Raw genomic sequence first — 10,976 nt, forward strand, 5'->3', positions numbered from 1 at the left:
ATCAGAGGTTCGCTGCTCGTTTCCGCGCGCAGTCAATATGCCCGCACGGACCGTGTCCCTTGTAAGGGTGATGGCCCGCGCTACCGCCTCATCAAAGGCTAGAGGTGCTGCGGCGTTGAGCGGAACCCTAACAACAGGAGGTAACCCAAAGATATACCTCTCAATCTTCTTTTCCTCCGTGTTTGCCATGTCTGGCACCAACTGGCAAAGCTCGTTGAACCGGTTGTTGTAGGCGTCGATATCAGTTCCGACCATGGTGTGGTTCCAGAATTCCTGCTGCAGACTCTGAATTTCTGCGCGAGAGCAGAACTTTCTCATCATCATTTCCTTCAGCTCCTCCCAGGTCTTGTGGAGAGCAACCTCTCGCCCTAATGTTTTCACTTGAAGCTTCCACCAAGACGAGGCCGCTTCTTGGAACATGCAGGTCGCGTAAAGGACCTTTTGGTTCTCACTACATCCACTAATGGAGAGAACTGTCTCCATCTTGTCGATCCAGTTGTAGAGCCCAACGGCCCCTTCGGTGCCCTTGAACGGCCAAGGCTTACAGGCCATAAATGTCTTATAGGAGCATCCTTTGTCCAAAGCTCCTGATTCGGGTTCTGGGGTTTCGGTCTCCTGACGACCCTGACTTGATTCGGCCTTGCTGGCCTCATGTGTCGCGATCGCCTGCGCGATTAATTCTGCGAGTTCCTCGGGTGTCATGGTAATTCCCTTGGCTCTGGTTGGAGGCATTCTCGTTTTTCTTTGAAAGAGAATAAAAATATATCAAACTTAGTGCATGTACCCTGAGCACATAGTGTTTTTATCCTTAATGTTCACTAGACATTGTGTGACCCGTGTTCCTAAGTGTGTGTGTGGTTTTTCTTTTGAAAATATTTTCTTTGAAAAATACTTCATGCGATTCCCCGACGGTTATAGTCTAGGTTAAAACTTCTTTTCCTAGTTCGCTATAACCAGTGCTCTGATACCAATCTGTCACACCCGGCCCTAAACGGCGGAAACAGCCGGGCGCGCGCGAGTGGGGATTGATAGTCAAGCACGGGTCATTGCAAACATTTAAGAAAAATAAAATTTCCATTGCGCATGAAATGTCTAGTACAAAACACATTACATTGTTTAGAATTACATAAAAACATCCAAGTATGAAAATCATTGAAGATTTCCGCGCCATATCCCCTCACACGGCGGGAACAACCGTGCGTGTGGAAGGGATAGAACTAAAATCTTCCAAAAAGCAAATTTTATAGATGTTCTGCGTGAAGTGCTCTATGTGTGACTCCTTGCGCTACCTACCTATCACCTGAAAGACACGTAAAAACATTTGAATCAGTATAAACTGAGTGAGTTCACAAGTTTTAGTAACTTAATAAATCGTATTGCATCATAATCTTGATACAACCATACTGAAACATATTTCTGATAACATCATAAACACATGCTTTGTGAATCCGTATTGAAACATAGTTCTGATAACATATTCCTGATAAAACCGTTCCGCGGTTTACGCGCGAACATTTCTGGAAAACGTGCTCGTCTATGCAAAGTGGCGCTGCCACTACGAGCAAAATAAAGTAATACCGTCCCGCGGGTTACGCGCGGACATCTCTGAAAAACGTGCTCGTCTATGCAAAGTGGCGCTGCCACTACGAGCGAATTAATAATACCGTCCCGCGGGTTACGCGCGGACGTTGTGCCGGAAAACAAGGCGCTCGTCCATGCAAAGAGGTGCGACCCCTACGAGCGGGCTCAATCCCATAGTACTGCCCCATGACCATACTAGGCACTCGTCCATGCAAAGAGGTGCGACCCCTACGAGTGGGTTGATCAAACCAGCAGTCCCTATCCTTAGAGTTCCAATGGTAAAGTGATCACTTACTCGAATTTTGCGCACTTACATCGAAAACCATAGATAACCGTTTGCATTGCTCGTAAATATACCATAAGGAAACATAGTTTAAACGCATAATTGCTTGCATTACTTGTAAAAGTACCATGATAAAGCATAATTTAAGTACGTGTCCCTCGCCCCGAAAACAGTTTAAAAACAGTGAAAATAGTGAAAATAGGGGCTGTGAGACTCACCTGTGGTTCTTGTTAAGAGACTAATCGAGATTCGGGTTTCTTGGTGTTAGGCTCGAAATTGAAAGTCTAGAATATGATTAAATAACAAGAAATACATATATTAAGATCAAGAAATCGGAGAATATAAGGGTTGGAAAGTAGATCTCAAGGTTATAATTCTCGGCTTACCTAGTACAGGAACGGAAATGAAACGGATGTTGATTTGCAGTTTTAAGAGTTTGAAGTGTGTTTGGGTGATAATTTAGGTTACATATTTATAGGCAAACTCAAGGGAACACAATCCCTTGCTTTAGGGGATTGTAATCTTTTGTAATGATGATAAAGTATGGGATTTATTATTATTTATTTAGGGATGGGGGTGATGATCCTAGGGAGTGGTTAAGAAAAGATTCTGATTGATTTTGACAGGACATGCAGAACTGTGGTTGGTGGGAGTAGGTACGGCTGACAGCTGACTTTTCGTGTTACAGTATACTTTTCCTGGTACTGTTGTCAGTGTGCAGTCAAAAGGTAAAAATCTCTGAAACACGCTACTGGTCCCTTCTGGGCGGGGGAAATCCCCTTACATTTGAGACTTAAGTGTTTTGTGCGTGTAGCTTTGTGCGTATAGCCTTCTGCGTGTAGGCTGTTTCTTTGCTGCGGGTAGGTGCGTAACCTTCTCGCAGCCAGGGACGTTGAGTTTCATTTGTAGATTCTCCATGAGGTCTTGGTATTTCAACATAGTGATCAGTTATGTTGAAGTCAATTCCATCCTGGAGCTTCAGACAAACTAGCTCTCAATGTTCCCGCCATGCGGGGAGGTTAGCCCCCTTTCCGCACGCGCATAAATGATCTGGGATGCACCCGCCTTAGCATCAGGCGGGGCGTCCACCCATATGACAAAGTTAAGTTATATGAAAACATAAAGCCAAAACATCCGCGCATGACGCATATAACACATGCCCATGCTGGTTCTAACATGGCGCGCTCGCGCAGGGCGCACATAACAAATGCACGCGCTGATTCTAATATGGCGCGCTCGCGCAGGGCGCACATAACATAATTACCTCATAATTAGGTTGATTACTTGGTTTAAGGGATTGGGAAATTACCGGGTGTCACATTCTCCCCCTGTTAGAAGAATTTCGTCCCGAAATTTAGGAGACGTTGCTGGCAGAAGCCATGCTTTGAAAAAAAAAGTGTGGGTATTTCTTGCGCATTTGGTCTTCTCTTTCCCAAGTGAATTCAGGCCCACGCCTCGAGTTCCATTGAACCTTTACTAACTTGATTCGACTTCTTCGCAACTTTTGTTCTTTCCAATCGGTTACTGCTATAGGCTCTTCTACGAAGTGTAGTTGTTTGTCGATGTGAATCTCGTCCAACGGTAAAATTAACGTTTCGTCGGATAAGCACTTCTTGAGGTTGGACACATGGAACGTATCATGAACTCCACTAAGTTCGGCGGGTAAACGGAGTTTATAAGCAACCGGACCGATCCTTTCCAGAATCTCAAATGGTCCAATATAGCGCGGATTTAATTTTCCTCGCTTGCCGAAACGGGGGACTCCTTTCCATGGAGAGACTTTCAAAAGCACTTTATCCCCTACTTGAAATTCCAATGGTTTTCTTCTCGCATCAGCATAGCTTTTCTGTCTGTCGCGCGCTGCCTTAAGGCGATCCCGTATCTGAAAAATCTTATCCGTCGTTTCTTGGATCAATTCTGGACCAGTCATTTGTTTGTCACCCACTTCAGCCCAACATAGCGGGGACCTACACTTGCGCCCATACAGGGCTTCAAACGGAGCAGACTTGAGGCTTGTGTGATAACTGTTGTTGTATGAAAATTCAACCAATGGGAGATGAGTATCCCAGCTACCTCCGAAATCGATTGCGCATGCGCGCAACATATCCTCTAATGTCTGAATTGTTCGCTAGCTTTGTCCATCCGTTTGGGGATGATAAGCCGTACTCATGTCAAGACGAGTACCTAAAGCCCCTTGTAACGATCTCCAAAATCTTGAGGTGAACCGACTATCTCTATCAGAAAAGATGGACACCGGGACTCCATGTTTTGAAACTACTTCTCGAATATACAATCGGGCTAACTTTTCCATCTTATCGGTTTCCTTGATCGGCAGGAAGTGTGCTGACTTAGTTAGCCGGTCAACTATAACCCAAATCATGTTGTAACCCCCAGGTGTCCTTGGCAGTTTGGTAATGAAGTCCACAGAGATTTGTTCCCACTTCCACATGGGAATTTCTGGCTGTTGAAGCAACCCTGATGGTTTCTGGTATTCAGCCTTCACCTTCGAACAGGTCAGGCACTTACTGACATACGTCGCGATGGCGCCCTTCAGATTGGGCCACCAATACAGCGCTTTAACATCTTGGTACATCTTGTCTGCGCCAGGATGTACAGAATATCGCGTTTTGTGAGCTTCGTTTAACACTTGCTCGCGCAATCCTCCCTTGAGAGGGACCCATATGCGGTTAGCAAAATATCGAGTGTCGTTCTCTTTGAGTTCCAAATCCTTAACCATACCCCCAAGGGATTCGTTCTTGACAAACTCTGGTTTCAGGGCTTCTTGTTGAGCTTCTCGGATGCGGGTGGTGAGATCTGCGCGAATGGTCAATCTTAGAGCCTTAACTCGTAGCGTCCTTGCTCGCTCTTTCCTACTTAGCGCGTCTGCTACCACATTCGCCTTTCCAGGATGATACTTTATTTCACAATCATAATCATTCAATAACTCAACCCATCTTCGTTGCCTCATGTTTAAATCCTTTTGATCAAATATATGTTGAAGGCTCTTGTGATCCGTAAAAATCAAACACTTTGTACCATAAAGATAATGGCGCCAAATCATTAGCGCGAAAACAACTGCTCCAAGTTCCAGATCGTGCATTGTATAGTTCCTTTCATTGACCTTGAGTTGACGAGAGGCGTACGCTATGACTTTGTTTCTCTGCATAAGGACACATCCGAGTCCTTGATGTGATGCGTCGCAGTAGACGACGATGTCATCCGTCCCCTCGGGTAGAGACAAAATTGGCGCACTACATAACTTTTGCTTCAACATTAGAAATGCCGCTTCCTGGTTCTCGCCCCAAACAAACTTCTTATCCTTCTGGGTTAGCGCAGTCAGAGGTAAAGCTATCTTGGAGAAGTTCTCAATGAAACGTTGATAGTAGCCAGCTAGTCCTAGGAATTGCCTCACCTCAGTTGGTGTTTGTGGCGCTTCCCAATTCTCGATGGCTTTGACCTTGGAGGGATCGACGTGTATTCCTTTCTCGTTTACAACGTGACCGAGAAAGTGAACTTCTCTAAGCCAAAACTCACATTTAGAAAACTTCGCATACAACTTTTCTTTCCTCAACAATTCCAAAATCAATCTCAGGTGTTGCTCATGCTCGGCCTTGGTCCGAGAGTAAATCAGAATATCATCTATAAATACAATCGCAAACTTATCCAAGTATGGTTTGCACACACGATTCATTAGATCCATGAATACAGCCGGCGCATTAGTTAGCCCGAAAGGCATCACTAAGAACTCATAATGGCCGTATCTAGTTCGGAAGGCTGTCTTCGGCACATCTTCCTCATGGACCCTAAGTTGGTGGTATCCTGACCGTAGATCTATCTTCGAATAATAACTGGATCCCTGCAATTGGTCAAATAAGTCGTCAATCCTCGGTAAGGGGTACCGATTCTTGACTGTCAGCTTGTTCAGCTCCCTGTAGTCAATACACATTCTGAATGAACCATCCTTCTTCTTTACAAACAGTACTGGAGCTCCCCAAGGTGAAAAGCTTGGGCGTATGAAACCCTTATCCAACAGTTCCTGCAACTGATTGGATAGCTCTTGCATCTCAGACGGAGCTAGTCGATAGGGCGCTCGAGCCACTGGCGCAGCCCCTGGGACCAAATCAATTCGAAACTCGACTTGTCGCGGCGGCGGTAATCCGGGCAAATCTTCAGGAAAAACTTCTGGAAATTCGCGCACTACTGGTAAGTCTTCAATCCTTCGCTCATCTCCTTTCTTCTCTACTACGTGCGCCAGGAAGGCGTAGCATCCTTTCCTCAGGCACTTGCGCGCCTTTAGACACGAAATGAGTTTCGTCGCCACTCCACTTCTTTCCCCTTGAATTACCAAGGTTTCTCCGTTCAACAGTGGGATCCGAACCTGCTTCTCATGACAAATAACTTCCGCGTGGTTCTCGACTAACCAATCCATACCTACCACAATGTCAAAACTTCCCAAGTCTATTGGCAACAAGTTAATATTGAACCCGTGACCTCCCATGACTAATACACATTGCTCAGTCCTCTCGCTTGCGCATAACTGCCTACCATTCGCTAGTTCTATAGTATAAGGCGTGTCTAGCCTACTGGTTGCTAGGCCTAGGGAGTTTTTAAACTCAGTGGATATAAAACTTAGGTCAGCGCCAGTATCAAATAAGACAGATGCAAAATGGCCGTTAAGTAAAAACGTACCAGTTACTACATTCGGCTCCTCTTTTGCTTCGCCCGCGCCGATCACAAAAGCTCTCCCGCGAGCTTGGTTTCCCTTTTGCGGGCAATCCCGACTAAAATGCCCTGGCTTCCCGCATGCGTAGCAGTTGTCGCTCGCTCCAGCTTCTCTGATACGGCAATTCGTCGTCTTGTGCCCTGGTCTGCCACATTTGGCGCATTCGATTCTTGCGCATTCACCCTCGTGGTGATACTTAAATCTGCTGCACCATGGGCGAGGCCCGTTGTACACTTTTCGCGGTGGCTCCGCGGCTTGGATCACGTAAGCCCTTACGCTCTCTTGCTTCTTGAACGGTGGCTGCTTGGAGTCGGACCCTCGGTGGTGAGAGTTCCACTTCCTCTTGGGATCAGAGGTTCGCTGCTCGTTTCCGCGCGCAGTCAATATGCCCGCACGGACCGTGTCCCTTGTAAGGGTGATGGCCCGCGCTACCGCCTCATCAAAGGCTAGAGGTGCTGCGGCGTTGAGCGGAACCCTAACAACAGGAGGTAACCCAAAGATATACCTCTCAATCTTCTTTTCCTCCGTGTTTGCCATGTCTGGCACCAACTGGCAAAGCTCGTTGAACCGGTTGTTGTAGGCGTCGATATCAGTTCCGACCATGGTGTGGTTCCAGAATTCCTGCTGCAGACTCTGAATTTCTGCGCGAGAGCAGAACTTTCTCATCATCATTTCCTTCAGCTCCTCCCAGGTCTTGTGGAGAGCAACCTCTCGCCCTAATGTTTTCACTTGAAGCTTCCACCAAGACGAGGCCGCTTCTTGGAACATGCAGGTCGCGTAAAGGACCTTTTGGTTCTCACTACATCCACTAATGGAGAGAACTGTCTCCATCTTGTCGATCCAGTTGTAGAGCCCAACGGCCCCTTCGGTGCCCTTGAACGGCCAAGGCTTACAGGCCATAAATGTCTTATAGGAGCATCCTTTGTCCAAAGCTCCTGATTCGGGTTCTGGGGTTTCGGTCTCCTGACGACCCTGACTTGATTCGGCCTTGCTGGCCTCATGTGTCGCGATCGCCTGCGCGATTAATTCTGCGAGTTCCTCGGGTGTCATGGTAATTCCCTTGGCTCTGGTTGGAGGCATTCTCGTTTTTCTTTGAAAGAGAATAAAAATATATCAAACTTAGTGCATGTACCCTGAGCACATAGTGTTTTTATCCTTAATGTTCACTAGACATTGTGTGACCCGTGTTCCTAAGTGTGTGTGTGGTTTTTCTTTTGAAAATATTTTCTTTGAAAAATACTTCATGCGATTCCCCGACGGTTATAGTCTAGGTTAAAACTTCTTTTCCTTGTTCGCTATAACCAGTGCTCTGATACCAATCTGTCACACCCGGCCCTAAACGGCGAAAACAGCCGGGCGCGCGCGAGTGGGGATTGATAGTCAAGCACGGGTCATTGCAAACATTTAAGAAAAATAAAATTTCCATTGCGCATGAAATGTCTAGTACAAAACACATTACATTGTTTAGAATTACAAAAAAACATCCAAGTATGAAAATCATTGAAGATTTCCGCGCCATATCCCCTCACACGGCGGGAACAACCGTGCGTGTGGAAGGGATAGAACTAAAATCTTCCAAAAAGCAAATTTTATAGATGTTCTGCGTGAAGTGCTCTATGTGTGACTCCTTGCGCTACCTACCTATCACCTGAAAGACACGTAAAAACATTTGAATCAGTATAAACTGAGTGAGTTCACAAGTTTTAGTAACTTAATAAATCGTATTGCATCATAATCTTGATACAACCATACTGAAACATATTTCTGATAACATCATAAACACATGCTTTGTGAATCCGTATTGAAACATAGTTCTGATAACATATTCCTGATAAAACCGTTCCGCGGTTTACGCGCGAACATTTCTGGAAAACGTGCTCGTCTATGCAAAGTGGCGCTGCCACTACGAGCAAAATAAAGTAATACCGTCCCGCGGGTTACGCGCGGACATCTCTGAAAAACGTGCTCGTCTATGCAAAGTGGCGCTGCCACTACGAGCGAATTAATAATACCGTCCCGCGGGTTACGCGCGGACGTTGTGCCGGAAAACAAGGCGCTCGTCCATGCAAAGAGGTGCGACCCCTACGAGCGGGCTCAATCCCATAGTACTGCCCCATGACCATACTAGGCACTCGTCCATGCAAAGAGGTGCGACCCCTACGAGTGGGTTGATCAAACCAGCAGTCCCTATCCTTAGAGTTCCAATGGTAAAGTGATCACTTACTCGAATCTTGCGCACTTACATCGAAAACCATAGATAACCGTTTGCATTGCTCGTAAATATACCATAAGGAAACATAGTTTAAACGCATAATTGCTTGCATTACTTGTAAAAGTACCATGATAAAGCATAATTTAAGTACGTGTCCCTCGCCCCGAAAACAGTTTAAAAACAGTGAAAATAGTGAAAATAGGGGCTGTGAGACTCACCTGTGGTTCTTGTTAAGAGACTAATCGAGATTCGGGTTTCTTGGTGTTAGGCTCGAAATTGAAAGTCTAGAATATGATTAAATAACAAGAAATACATATATTAAGATCAAGAAATCGGAGAATATAAGGGTTGGAAAGTAGATCTCAAGTTTATAATTCTCGGCTTACCTAGTACAGGAACGGAAATGAAACGGATGTTGATTTGCAGTTTTAAGAGTTTGAAGTGTGTTTGGGTGATAATTTAGGTTACATATTTATAGGCAAACTCAAGGGAACACAATCCCTTGCTTTAGGGGATTGTAATCTTTTGTAATGATGATAAAGTATGGGATTTATTATTATTTATTTAGGGATGGGGGTGATGATCCTAGGGAGTAGTTAAGAAAAGATTCTGATTGATTTTGACAGGACATGCAGAACTGTGGTTGGTGGGAGTAGGTACGGCTGACAGCTGACTTTTCGTGTTACAGTATACTTTTCCTGGTACTGTTGTCAGTGTGCAGTCAAAAGGTAAAAATCTCTGAAACACGCTACTGGTCCCTTCTGGGCGGGGGAAATCCCCTTACATTTGAGACTTAAGTGTTTTGTGCGTGTAGCTTTGTGCGTATAGCCTTCTGCGTGTAGGCTGTTTCTTTGCTGCGGGTAGGTGCGTAACCTTCTCGCAGCCAGGGACGTTGAGTTTCATTTGTAGATTCTCCATGAGGTCTTGGTATTTCAACATAGTGATCAGTTATGTTGAAGTCAATTCCATCCTGGAGCTTCAGACAAACTAGCTCTCAATGTTCCCGCCATGCGGGGAGGTTAGCTCCCTTTCCGCACGCGCATAAATGATTTGGGATGCACCCGCCTTAGCATCAGGCGGGGCGTCCACCCATATGACAAAGTTAAGTTATATGAAAACATAAAGCCAAAACATCCGCGCATGATGCATATAACACATGCCCATGCTGGTTCTAACATGGCGCGCTCGCGCAGGGCGCACATAACAAATGCACGCGCTGATTCTAATATGGCGCGCTCGCGCAGGGCGCACATAACATAATTACCTCATAATTAGGTTGATTACTTGGTTTAAGGGATTGGGAAATTACCGGGTGTCACACTTAAACAAACATGAACTTAATGTTAGGACTTACTAATAAAAGAAAATTTTTGAAATTGTGCAAGTTGTTTAATAATTTGGTTTGATTAGTAAACCTAATATTGTATAAATAATTATAGACATGTGATTAGGATTTCATTAGTAAACTCTATTATGAAAATTTTTGAGTTGCTATTTGAATTGTTGAAGTGCTACTTGCTAATAGTAGTAACTTTGTTAGTTGATAAACAGAATATCTAAGACTAAGTGTATAATAAATTGTTAGAGTTCTCTTAACAAACTAGTTGAATGAGATAAATATAAGTTATACTTGATTGCAATTGAAAACTTGAATTGAATGAAAGTTGTTATAATAACCAAATTGCTAAAGATAGAAACTTTGTTGTTAAAGAGTAACAATAATATTGTTTAAATGATGATGATGGGTTGAAATAAGATCATATTATAGGTTGTTATGATCTGGAAAGTTTGATACATAAACACCTTGTAGAAAGTATAGAAATGGCATTCTCATTGTGTTGTTGAAAGCTTAAACTAAGGCTTGAGCATGTGTGGTAAAAATTATTTTTTGTGTGCATACTTGGTGCTAGATGATCAAACTTGAATATGATAATATATTACTTTTTATTTGGTGTATATTTGCTGTACCAAATAGTTTGGTTTTGACAATATGACTTAAATAGTTTGTCGGTAACATTAACGGTCAGAAAGTTTGACTTTTAACGTGAACCGAAATGATTTTTTGAAACTGTTTTAAAACAGCTATTAAAGTCATAAAATTCTTATATTTAACATAAGTTAAAGTATAAGAAAGGTCAAAAATAGCAAAACTTGAATCAACACGGTTCGTGTCGCGA

Source organism: Bidens hawaiensis, unplaced genomic scaffold (genome assembly GCF_021521415.1).
Source record: "Bidens hawaiensis isolate Kalapana, Puna unplaced genomic scaffold, B.hawaiensis_p1.1 tig00026378_1, whole genome shotgun sequence".
NCBI lineage: Eukaryota > Viridiplantae > Streptophyta > Magnoliopsida > Asterales > Asteraceae > Bidens > Bidens hawaiensis.